This window comes from Podarcis tiliguerta (assembly GCF_965153285.1).
Source record: "Podarcis tiliguerta genome assembly, chromosome: Z".
NCBI lineage: Eukaryota > Metazoa > Chordata > Lepidosauria > Squamata > Lacertidae > Podarcis > Podarcis tiliguerta.
The window spans coordinates 43,336,255-43,349,413 of record NC_139553.1 but is presented as its reverse complement, the minus strand read 5'-3'; positions in this window follow the sequence as shown (position 1 = coordinate 43,349,413).

The following is a 13,159-nucleotide window of genomic DNA, read 5'->3' as shown; positions in this document are numbered from 1 at the left end:
ACTTGTCCATAAAATCATGGAATTGTAGAGTTTGGTCATCAAGTCCAACTTCTTACAAGCCAAAAACCACAGCTAAAGATTATTTAACAGGTGGGCCATCCGGTTTCTGTTTAGACATACCCAGTGAAGGAGAGTCAACCCCCTTCTGATCCATCCACCCCCACTGATACAAAAGGGGGGGGGGTTTAAGTCAGATGCAATTTTTGTTGGCTTACTAAATCACTTGAAAGCAACAGAGTGAAGACAAAATCACTCTGTGGAGAGGGTGAGCCTTCTTTAAAATGTTGATTTATAAGAGTGTCTCTACCTTAGATTGCTCATTTTAATAATAAAAAGGAGCAAGGGGAATCACAGATGCACTTTGAAAAAGCTTTGAACTCTGTTTATGATCTATGTTGCTTTTGGAATTGAAGTAGTTTGTCAAGAATGATTGCTTTTGAAATAATATTGCTTCTAATGGATAATGCTGCAGTGAGTGGAATATCTAGGTTTTAAAATTTCTTCACATGTTTATAAAACTGGAGCTCATTAATGAGAGAGCACATCATTTCCCATTATTTGCTGCATGAACTACATCTAATTTATATAGCACTGAATCAAGGATTTGGGATTTTCCTGGTTAGCAATAATCACCACATACAGTGATGAGAATGTGTATGCCGGTAAATTCAGTTTTCATCCATTGCCATTACAAAAAGTTAAGAAAGAATTATATAGCATTCCATGGTTGCAGCAGCTGGCAAATGTATGATTTTACAGAATGAGCAATCTGAAACTAATCACATTTTGTAGGAGAAAAAGAGTTTTGCATTCTTTCTTGGAATTGTCTGTGGTATTCAAAATACAATACTGTTATCTTGCTTTCTAAGCAAAGTTATCTTTCCAGGATGTCCTTAAATATTCATGACACGGAATGAAGAATATGCATGAGATGTTTGGTCAGAACTCCCAAGGTGTCAGTCTCAAATGAGATGGCCCAAGACAAAAGTGCCAAATATGAGGTTTTGTTTCTTCCTCACGAGGTGTCAAAATCAGTGCCAGAGTGAAACAAGAGGACTGAACCAGCAGAAATATGAACAAAATGTAAATCTAGCAGATTGCTAATTGCAATGACATATATGGGATATTATGAAAGTTATGTCCTCTCAATTTCAGGGGTAATACAGAGATGAAATAGATTGCTTGCCTCTTCTTCCCTTTGGCAAATGACTGTACTGTTGAAATGGTGACGAGATCGCACTGGCTTATTTATTCTGAATGTTTGTAAGTGATGCCAATAAAGTTTTGATGATGACATATACTATTGTTATTGTTATTAACTGAATTTATATCCCTTCCTTTCGAAGGAGCCCAGGGGAACAAACACATAGACAATTTAAAAACAAAACCCAAGCAAAAACATTCTAACACAGATTGAAACATTCTAAAAACAATTAAAATTAAAAACATCTATAAGCAGTTACAGTTAAAACCAATCTTAAACAATTACAGTTGTAACTGCATCACATTAGGAGAAATGTGAATTTTCAAGGAAGTGTGAATTAGGTAGATTCCCATTTGTGAACTTATGCCTATCTCAACTCAATTCCTACATTTAAGCTGAACATTGGGAGCTGAACTGGGTAAGAGGCACAGCAGAGCAAAAGGGGGATTCGGAATTCTTATTTCTACCAACATCAGCTCCACACCAAGGCCCCTCCCTTCACTTAGGACATATGCCAAGGCTATTCTGCTCAACCTGAACAAGAAGGCTCTCTTGATTATGAATGCCTACATGCCCCCAGTGCATCAGAAATCAGAGATCAAAGCCCAATGGGGTGAGCTGGAAGGATATGTTGCAGACATTAATCCAAATGCAATGGTGCAAAATCCAAATGCAATGGTGGTACTGGGAGGGGTCTTAAATGCCCGACTACAGCTGAACGACCAAACTTTATACACACGGTTTGGCCATACCCCACCAGATTTGGAGGTTGAAGGCCCACTTACAACTCGAGCCTCAAAAGAATGAATGTAGAACTATGTGGGTCTTTGCCTAGCACAAATGTTTTTCAAACTAAGCCTCTACATTCTAAATGGTACCCTTGAAAAAATTGGAGACCTCCACATTAGACAGATGCCTGCCATACTTAATACTCACACTACATGAAGGGCCCTTGTTAAAAGCATGATGCCTCTCATGGGCATCTGTCTAACACAACTGAAACCAAGAAAGGCATCAACTGTGGGTTCATATTGGTACCCTTCTTCCACAATATGAACTTCCACCCTCCAAAACCAGCAGGAAAGCATATTACTGTGCAGATGATGCAGCAATCCTCTCAAGAACTCTTATAAGCTTTAAAAGAGTCACTAGCAGCATACTGCAAGGAGAGCAAACTAAAACTAAATGATCAGTAAACCAAAATCTTGGTCTTTGCCAAAAGGTCCAAACCTTGTTCATGCTACACTGATGACCATAAGATCAAGCAGGTCACCTGCTTCAAATATTTGGGTATAACTCTTCACTCCCCGGGAAGCAGAAAAGCCCACAGGGGTTATTTTGCAGGGAATGCCCAGAGAAGCATAAATGCAATACTCAGGTACCTGAGGACTAAAGGCAGACAGTACATACCTGCAGCTTTCAAACTGTTTGAGACCAAATCCATTGTGCAGCTTGTGTATGGTGCCCAATAAGCCCCCTTGCCAATTGCGCACCATTAGAACTGGTACAATCTAAATTCTTAAGATCAGCCGTGCAAGTGCCTAAACACGTCTCCAATGTTACCATACGTCTTGAAACTGGATTCATAAGAATCAAGGCTAGAGTATAACTCACCACACTAAATTACTGGCTGAGACTATCCTTCCTCCTGCGTTGCCTTGCTCCCTTAACCATTAAGAAAGTTTTCCAAATGAAATGGAAACGTGCAGTGATAAACATAATAACAACTCTAGGCTTCACTCCACAGATCCTACTTGACATGGGGTATGAACAAGCCCCCCAAAACCATCAAACAGTGTGTGGAATATACAGAACACCAAGCAGATCTAGTCAGGTCCATGAAATTTTTAATCAGAGAAACCAGAAGACACCTCACCTCCCAAATGCCAAATACAACCAACCTTGAAATTCCAAAATAGTGAAGGGCTTTCACTCTGGCCCATTGCCAGGCCCTCCCTTCAACCATCCAAGAAGGCCACTTTAGGAGGACACCATACAAGGAGAAGAAATTCCCATGTGGCTCTGGGCAACTGGAAACAACAGAACATGCCTTTCCCCCCACTGCCAATACTATACAGATATACAAGTTAGATTCATCTTGTCTATACTACAAAAAAATTCCTAGCAGCACAGAACAACTTTATACCTCCCTGCTACTTCAAGATGAAAACCCAGATGTTATATATTCAGTTGCTAGACTTTGCACTTCTGTGATTGATATTCATTGAAGGATGGTTTGCACCACAAACTAGGCCCCAAATGCAAGACCTGTGCTCCTTCACACTCCCTCCCTCATAGTCAGTTTTAACCGTTTGTCTTTGTTTGAATATTTCTAAGTATGTAAGATATAACCACCTTTTAATTACTAGTTTTCATCCATTACTTGTTTACCTGTTTTAAGTCTTCTGTGTCCAGTTTATCTGTATGCTTTATCTTATGCTGATATGTGACCAAAATAAAGTTTGATATGTGATACTTGATATTCCTACATTTAAAGTCTCTAATGGCTTAGGATCTGGTTCTCTTAAGGACCATTTCCTCCTGTACATTCCCTCTTATAGAGTCCAATTGCCACCCAAATTCTTGCATTGCACCTCTATTTTTATTGTAATGGGTAAGCATCAAAAAGAGGATGTTTTGAGTCTTGGGCATCAATGCTTTGCAGGGAAGCCATCTGGCCATTATATAAATCCCATTGGCTGGCTAAACTTCAGCTTCTTCAGGAGGACTTTGGTGTAACTTAATGACTGCCTAAACCTTTCTGCTGCTGCTCAGCTGCTGTTGATTCTGCTGGAGATTATTCTACTGCTATCCAGTTCATTACTGTGCTTTAAGTGATGGTTTCTTATCTAAAAAAAAAAAAAAAATCCCATGCCATTGTCCGCTCAAATACTCTCAAATAGAAGAAAAGTGGAATAGACACTACCACAATAGCAATGCAGTTGTCAGTTGTCCCTGGGAATTTTGGGAGTTTGTGGTGGGGCTTGGGGAGGGTTCGGAGTTGCAATGGATCTCATTGCACTTTTGATGATGCCACAGGGGTTTCATAGGTGGGCTTAGGATAAACAGAGCTCTCACGTTAGTGGTTCAAATGCCAAGGGGACACCTGAGGGTCACAGAAAGAGAGTGATAGACCCTCCCTCCCTCTCTTGTGACTGGAATAGCAGTGAGGTAATGAGGGGAAGGGGCTGTGGGAGGAAAAGAGGAATTATTCTCTAGCTCAGATGAAAATCCAGGCCACTCAAGGATCATAGTGTCCACTTCATAGTTAAGAAAAGCATTATGAGTAATCAAGGTTTGTATATTAAATCAATATCATACTTCCTGGTGAGAAAGATAGAAAGTTTGGCTGTTTACCTTGCCGCATTGCAAATACATCCAGCAGGCAGCATTTTAGACAGCAGTTGCAACTTTATTTTTTGCCAAAGCAAATACATGAAAGATTATTTAAATCCAAGTTGTGTGGCTTGCATTTCCCATCAACAAATATTTGAAGGAGAGTTATCTACCTCTGGTACGTAAGACATCTGATGTGTTTGTGATGGCACTGAATTTACTACATTTTCCACCAGAGGGTGTTGGGCAAGCTTTTGGCAGCCTTTCCAACAAACACACAAATAAATGGCTGGGTTTTTTTTTTACTGCCCATTGTGGAATGTGGCATTTTGTTTGTGCTATAAATTTCTTCACAAATGCCCTGACTCAGAAAGTGGAGGAAAATGAGAAAGTTACAGGTGAGGGGTTGGGGAAAACTACAAGGAAATTTGGTGAGTATTGTGGGTGAAGGGTGAAGGTAATTTCCGGTTGATGAAATCCTGCTTGCTCTCAGATAAAGCAGGTTATTAAACAGCAAATTCACTATATCATATATAGTGAATTATCAATATATCATGTCAGTCATCTGCAGCTGGTGGGAATAGAATGTTTTTTTATTAAATAAATAAATAAATAAATAAATGAGGGCATCTTTGCTGTGTCAATGGAAGCAATATTATAGTGACCCCAAAGGGAAGAGGCAACCATTACTCACAAAGTGCAATTCACACAGGCTTCCACTTTTAGTATTTTTGGGTAACATACAGAGCGATCCTCACTGTCATCAAACCTAGTTGTAAAAATGCAAGGACTCAGAAAAAATTATCATAGTAGAGATGTTTTAAAACATATTGCTATATTTCTGTGAATATTTCTGCTTTCCCATGTGTTGGCATGGATGTTTGAGATAGTGGTCTGAAAATGTATGCCTCCCATTCAGAAACAGACGATCAGTATAAATTAACTTCATCCTGTATATACAATGAAGCCATTTTCTTTCATGAACAATGGTGGCTAATATACTGATATGTATAAGTATTGTGGCAAAGTCCAGATGTGCTGGAGTAACTGGACATGGGAAGGGGTTAATTTCCTTCCTGAGTTTAAATCACCCCATGAATGAGCTAATTGCAGTGCAAGGTAAGCCAAACCAGTAGCTTTAGCAAACCAGTGTTCTGGCTATATCTGGGATTAATGCATGTTGGATCAGTTCAATGGCATCTGTCTGTCTTGGGAGACGATGGAGGACTGAGCATTTGCGGGTGAGGTCTAGCTGTTGGATGATTGCAGCACCTGCTGTGGCTGTAGAGACCAATATAGGAGAGACATTTTTTGTTGCAGCTGGGCCAGATGAGGGCATCCAGCTGTGCTGCTGCAGAGGCACAGGGCATTTCTTCTCTCTGCACTCCTCCCAGCAGTCATTTCTCTTTCGGTTGCTGCTATAGTAGTCTGCAGTTAGTCTGTGAGTCATCAGTTTGTTAGTGTTACTTGTCCAGTGTTACATCTTGAATTTCTGGAGTTTATTTGGAGCAGTGGAGATTCTTTGTACTTATATATATCTGTATATATTTGTATCTACAAAAGTCTACAAGTGTACATATCTACGTCTGGAACTGTTTTGCATGGACAGGCGGAATCCCCCAGATCCCGAGCAGCCCCCCTCACTGCAAGAAGTGAGGTTACAGGAAACCAGGCATAGGGCCTCCTCAGTGGCAGCATCCTCCCTGTGAAACACCCCCCCCCCCCTCCCGGTCAGATGTCAAGGAGATAAAGAACTACAGAACTTTTAGAAGATACCTGAAGGCAGCCTATACAGGAAGTTTTTTATGTTTGACATTGTTTTTTATATTTTGCTGGAAGCCACCCATAGTAGCTGAGGATAAGTAATAAAATATTATTTTTATTTATTTAACTAAGAGAAAAGTTATGAACTAAGCGCACAAACAAGATGTAGCGTGTGCGCCATTTCATGTTTTACTGGAAAACCTTAGGTCACTGTTAACTGGTAGGCAGGGCCTTGGGGGGAAATTCCCCCTTGAATCTGACTTATGACTTCAGCACTGAGACTACAGAGTGACAGTATCATCATAATTTCACCATGGCAACCAGCTGCTTCATTTCCACTTATTTGAAAGGCAGGTCACTGAGTATTTTATTTCTTTATTTTTGTATATAATATTTATTAAGTTTTCCATTTTAATAATCCAAAAAGAACCACATTAAAACATTCCAAATTACAATACAATAAAAAAGCCAAATATAAATGCCAAATTATATATCTTTGGGTGGCTCCCCAAACTCTGAATTTCACGGAGTGCTAATAATCTAATATCACTTTGTATTTCTTAATTAGTCAATAAACTATTCCGATGTTAATCCTTCACTTAATTTTCATTTATGTTTACAACCACTGGTCTGTTCAAACTTTCATCTTCATAGTTCTGTGTGAAATATTTTCCCTTGTTGTCCACATTCCAGCAATTCCATTTTTGATTTCTGCCAAAAAGAGCCAAAAGTCCCAGACAAAAAGACACCATTGGCTCCGGGCAGCCATCCAGAATTCCCTTCCGTAGTCTCGCACCATCTCCCAACATGCTGGTACCTCTGCAAAAACAAAGTAGCTCCAGTCCAGAATTTTTTCCTTCCTTCCACTGAGGAGATAGCAGCAGTGTTCTTTCAAATCCACTTGCGTATTTCAAACGTATTTCAGGGGAGGTTTACTAGGTAACAGTGCAAATACATATATATCAAAAGAGAATAAAAAAGGCTCACCTCCCCCTGGGGTTATACAATTAATCCATCAATTAATTCAACGAGTGGGTCAGCCTTTGTACTGTTGTTTCTGCTCCCTGCTTCTGATCTCTAGTTTCATTTTCTACACACAGAGATATTTTAACTGCGTGATAAAAAAAAGATAAAGGACCCCTGACAGTTAAGTCCAGTGGCAGACGACTCTGGGGTTGCGGCGCTCATCTCGTTTTACAGGCCAAGGGAGCCGGCGTCTGACTGTAGACAGTTTTTCCGGAACATGTGGCCAGCATGACTAAGCTGCTTCTGGTGAACCAGAGCAGCGCACGGAAACGCCGCTTACCTTCCCACCGGAGCGGTACCTATTTATCTACTTGCACTTTTTGGCATGCTTTCAAACTGCTAGGCTGGCAGGAGCAGTGACCGAGCAACAGCAACTCACCCCATCACAGGGATTTGAACCGCTGACATTCTGATTGGCAAGCCCAAGACGTTCAGTGGTTTAGACCACAGCGCCACCCGCATCATAGTCCACCATTAATCCTGGGCAGATATCCAAAACTCTGTCTTGGCCTCCTTCCAGCTGTTAATGAGATGATGCCTTTAGACTGAAACGATAGTTCCATCAGGAATTCCTTTCATCTTTCCCTTAATGATCATTGCCAGAATCATAGTCAAAATTTCACACAGTCTGTTTTGTAATTAAGATAGCGTCCACTTACATATTTCAAGCCATTGTGTTTTGGTCCCGACAAAAGTCTTTCTCCAGATCAAATCCTTTTCAGTGGCTGATTAAATTAGCAAGTTATTTTATCTCTGCTGGTTCAGAGCATGCCTGTTAGTTAAGTCTGAATTTTTATCTTAAAAAACAGTTGTCCTTTGCTCATGGTGCCAGCTTTGGAATGTTGCCACAACCGTGTGGCTTACACCCAGTGTCCCCTCCCCCCTCTTCCTTCTGGAAGGGCAGCAGGTATCAGACAATCTGCGGGTGGAGTGCCCCCCCCCAACCCTGGGAGGGTTGGGAGGGTAATCACTCCCATATTATCTTAAATTACTAGCACGGAAGGGCTCCGGTGTAATTGGCACAGCCGATCATCATAGCAGACAAACAGGAAGTGTGAGGCCATTGAGTATTTAAACATTAAAGCCCAAATGAAGCTTTTGTTGTCCTTTAGGTCTCAGTTGTTTGAGAGCTAGAGATCACAAAATGGTGAAAGAACATTTTGTGAAAGCCTAGAATAATAGTAATAATAATTTATTATTTATATCCCACCCATCTGAAGTGCTCCGTTTTAGTTTTTTATTTCAGTGGACTCAAGCAAAGCTTAATTCTTCTTTGGATTGCATTGAAAGCTTTAGAACTCCCAGAACAAGCCCTTAAATCTTTTAGCAGCTCAAGTTGTACCCAAATGGTGAAATTATGCAAGACCAGACACCTCATTTTCATTGTTTATCCTTACTCAACTGCACCTGGCTCCCCCCTGAAAATCAGCTGCTGGGGCTGAGAGCAAGACACAAGGAAGTATTTTCAGAGCTGAACTGCAAGAAACTTACTAAGTGCCTAGGAGTCCTAAACAGGCAGTTAATATTACAATTCTTCTGCCTCACATACAGTGAAATTATACCCTTTTGCTTCAATGGAAGGAAAGGATCTCTAATCATTCAACTTTAATGGGCTTAAAAGACATTTTGAAGGAAGAATCACAAGTCAATGGTAGAAACTCATGGATCTATCATGCTTATTCAGTCAGAGTTTAGAAGATTGAACTGGAGAGGAGAGTGAAGAATCACAGAAGGGACCCGAGGGTCATCTAGTCCAACCCCAAAATGCTGTGATCACATACCCCAGGCCTTCCAAAGCTAAAACTTATTATTCCTCCCACCAGATGGCCATTATTATTATTGTTATTATTTGCCCTTCATCCGTAGATGTCAGGGATGGGACTGATGGAAGTTGGAGTCCCAACAATCTCTGCTGGACACCAGGCTCCCCATCCCTGGCCTATAGGATAATCAGCATCATAACCCTAGTTAAGTATTTCATACTATACCTTGCACAGGTCATTGGGTCCCAGCTTGTTCCAAGGTTCTGGGTTGCTCTTTTTGTCCCAGCCAAGCAGAGAAATGTGACAACAGGTAGACAGCAAGGAGTACATCTTTGTAAGAAGAAGAAAAACACCCACAGGATGGTTCTATGACAATGAACATTCATCCTACATCCATCCTGATTTGCTTCTAGAGTGTTTGCACATCTTCCTGTTAGTTGTTCATTCATTCAACACTTTGCAATTTCCTGTCACTTTCCGAAAAACAAAAAGTCCTTGCTTAAAGAAATGGATTTGCTGCCTTAGGACAATAGAGACTTTAATTCCTCAAGACTTGGGAGGAGGTAGCTGTATTCAGGAACATGCAATTGACCCAGCAATGGTGCTTTAGTGGTGGATTGGTATTTATTTCATATACCACTATTCATAAAAATCAATCAGGGCAGTTAGCAATAATTATTTGTATAAAAATACAATTAAATAGTTAAAATCAGAAATCAGTTAACTGTTGTGGAAAGACATATTATTAATTGCCTGATGGAATGGAAAAATTTTCAACAGGGGTTTAAATGTTGAAGGTGCCTACTGAATTTCTATTGGTGGAGTATTCCACAGGACTGCACCGAAGACACTGAAGTTTCAGTTTCTTGCACACACACTGGATTCCACCCAACTTGGGGATGAGGGCCTGGCACGCATGTGTGACATCACATGGTGGGAGGAGGCCCACCATGGCTACAGGTAGGCCCTGTGAGACCAATCACAGCTGCAGGTATGCCCAGCCACAGGCTGCAGAATATTGAGGGGGGGCACTGCTTTAAAATTTGAGGGTCAGCCGTCCATCACCCCAGATGATTATCATTGAGACCAAAGATGCTCCTGCAAATGATCTTAGTTATCAACCTGGAACATAAAAGTTCAAGTGGTCCCTGAGGTACCCTGGACCTAAGTTACTTGATCGTATACACACCATATCATTTTACTAATTGTTCTCTGATTCTTCCTCATTGTTATTGCACTAATGTTGTTTATAGCACACACACAAAGTGGGGCAAAAGGATCCCTGAAGCATTTTTTGTCTGAAACATTACAGAGTTAAGGTATGAGAATTGGAAGTGAACCACTGTGTCTGCCATGAAACATATGTAAGCACAAATAGCAAAGAAAATTGCATCATGTATAACCAATGACCTAATCATTATGAGAAAGATGTGTGTATGTCCTCTCCTAGCAAACATTTTACAGCACTTTGCAGCCTCCCCAGCTGACTGCACATCCTGATCTGGAAAAGGCCCATGTGATGAGGTGCCTAATACCTTTTCCTGGGATTTAATTGAAGTGAGGGCACCCAGTAAGGCAGAAATGTGATTCATAGAATGAAAGAATGGACATTCACAAAAACCTCTTGGCCACCTCAGAAGTAAAACAAGCACAACAGAAAGCCAACACCCATCAATTTCATCTTTTTTTTCTGTTCCCTTTGATGATAATCAAATAGAATCTTCAAATGTAATTTCTTTTCTCATTGATTGAAGGAGAACAGTCAGAAGACTGTGAGGGTAATTTTCAATCCTACTGGTTTTGGGAGACTTCAACGTCCATGGCGATGCCGCCCCCTCACAGGCTCTGGACCTAGTGACTTCCATGGCAACACTAGGGCTCTCCCAGTTTGTTTTGGGCCCCACTCATCAAGCAGGCCACACGCTGGATCTGATCTTTGGTGCTGGCATAGATGTGATCATGCTCCCCCCTGTGGAAGTGCCATGGTCTGATCACTATGCTCTGAAAGCCAAGATTGACTTCCTGCTTCTCCCTTGCTTAGGTGGTGAGCCTATTTGGGCTCGCCTGCAAAGGCTGATGGATCCTGATAGATTCTGTCAGGCCTTGTGGGACCCTGCTCCTCCTGGCGACATTAGATGACCTTGTCAAGGACTGGAATAACCGACTCTTGGCAGCCATTGATGAGATCGCACCTAAGCACCCTCTGTAGCCCCGTCGATACCAGGCCCCTTGGTTTACTGAGGAGCTCCAGAAAATGAAGCGGGATCTCAGATGGCTAGAGCAAGTATGGCGACGGACTCGTGATGGAGCTTCATGAACATCTTATAAGACACTTATGAAAGCCTATGAGATGGCTATCAAAGCTGCTAAGAAATCTTGCTTCGGAGTTTCCATTGCATCCACTAGCTCTTGCCCAGCACAACTTTTTAGAATAATTAGATCAATAACGTCCTTAGGAGGACAACCAAATTTAAGCTCAAATTAAACCCACAGCTGTAAGGCATTCACAAGCTTTTTTGCGGAGAAAGTCCTGTTGCTCCGCCATGACCTCCCTGGCAATTTAGATACTGGAGGCCACTCGACTGTTTTCAGTACCAGTGTTGGACCATTTCGATCGGATACTCCCTGCTGATGTGGATAGATTCCTCCAAGCTGGTAGGCCCACCACCTGCCTCCTTGATCCATGCCCATCTTGGCTGATTAGGGTGTGTCCAGATGTCACGCAGACCCCTCTGGTTGAAAATATCAATTTGTCCCTTGGCACAGGGACATTCCCAGGGGAACAGAAGGAAGCAGTGGTGTGTCCACTCTTAAAGAAAACTTCACTAGATCCATTAGACCTATCCAATTACCGCCCTGTTTCAAGTCTTCCATATCTGGGTAAGGTAATTGAGAGAGCAGTTGCTGAACAGCTTGGTAGGTTTCTGGAGGAAACATTGGCTTTAGATCCATTTCAGTCTGGGTTCCATCCTGGTTTCAGGATTGAGACAGCTCTGGTTGCCCTAACAGATTATCTCTGTAGATAACTGGATCAAGGCGGGTCAGGACTGCTGATTCTTTTAGATTTGTCAGCAGCCTTTGACATGGTCGATCATGATCTTCCGGACCACCGCCTCGCTGATGTGGGGATACAGGGCATAGCCCATAAATGGCTGTGCTCTTTTATCTCTGGTCAGGGACAGAGGGTGGCGCTAGGGAGGGAGACGTCATGACACCACTTCTTGGTGTGTGGAGTGCCGCAGGGTGCAATCCTCCCCCTGATGCTTTTTAACATCTTTATGTGCCCCCTTGCCCAGATTGTCGGGAGCTTTGGGCTGGGCTGTCACCAATATGCTGATGACACTCAGCTCTATCTGCTGATGGATGGCCACAGCGACTCAGTCCCGGACACACTGACCAGATGCTTGGAAGCTGTGGCTTAGTGGTTTCGTGGGAGCCGATTGAAACTAAATCCTTTGAAGACAGAGGTCCTCTGGTTGGGTCGGGATAATATGGGGATGAGGGACCAACTCCCTTCTCTTGCAGGGGCCCAATTAGTGTCATTGCCTTCCGTTAACAGTTTGGGTGTAATCCTTGATGCCTCCCTTTCCATGGAGGCACAGGTTACAGCAACAGCCAAGGCGACATTTTTCTACCTTCACCACATCAAGCAGTTGGTCCCTTACCTTTCCCGCCCCGACCTGGCCACAGTGATCCATGCGACGGTCACCTCCAGGCTTGACTACTGTAATTCGCTCTACGTGGGGCTGCCCTTGAAGTTGTCCCAGAAACTCCAGCGGGTGCAGAATGCTGCAGCAAGGCTCCTCACGGGGTCTCTACCATGGGAGCATATTCACCTAGTGCTTTTCCAGCTGCACTGGCTCCCGGTGGAGTACAGGGTCAGATTTAAGGTGCTGGTTTTGACCTTAAAACCCTTCATGGCCTAGGACCCTCGTACCTATGGGACCGCCTCTCCCGGTATGCCCCACGGACAGCCTCAAGGTCCATAAATAGCAACACCCTAGAGGTCCTGGGCCCTAAGGAAGTTAGATTAGCCTCAACCAGAGCCAGGGCTTTTTCAACACCG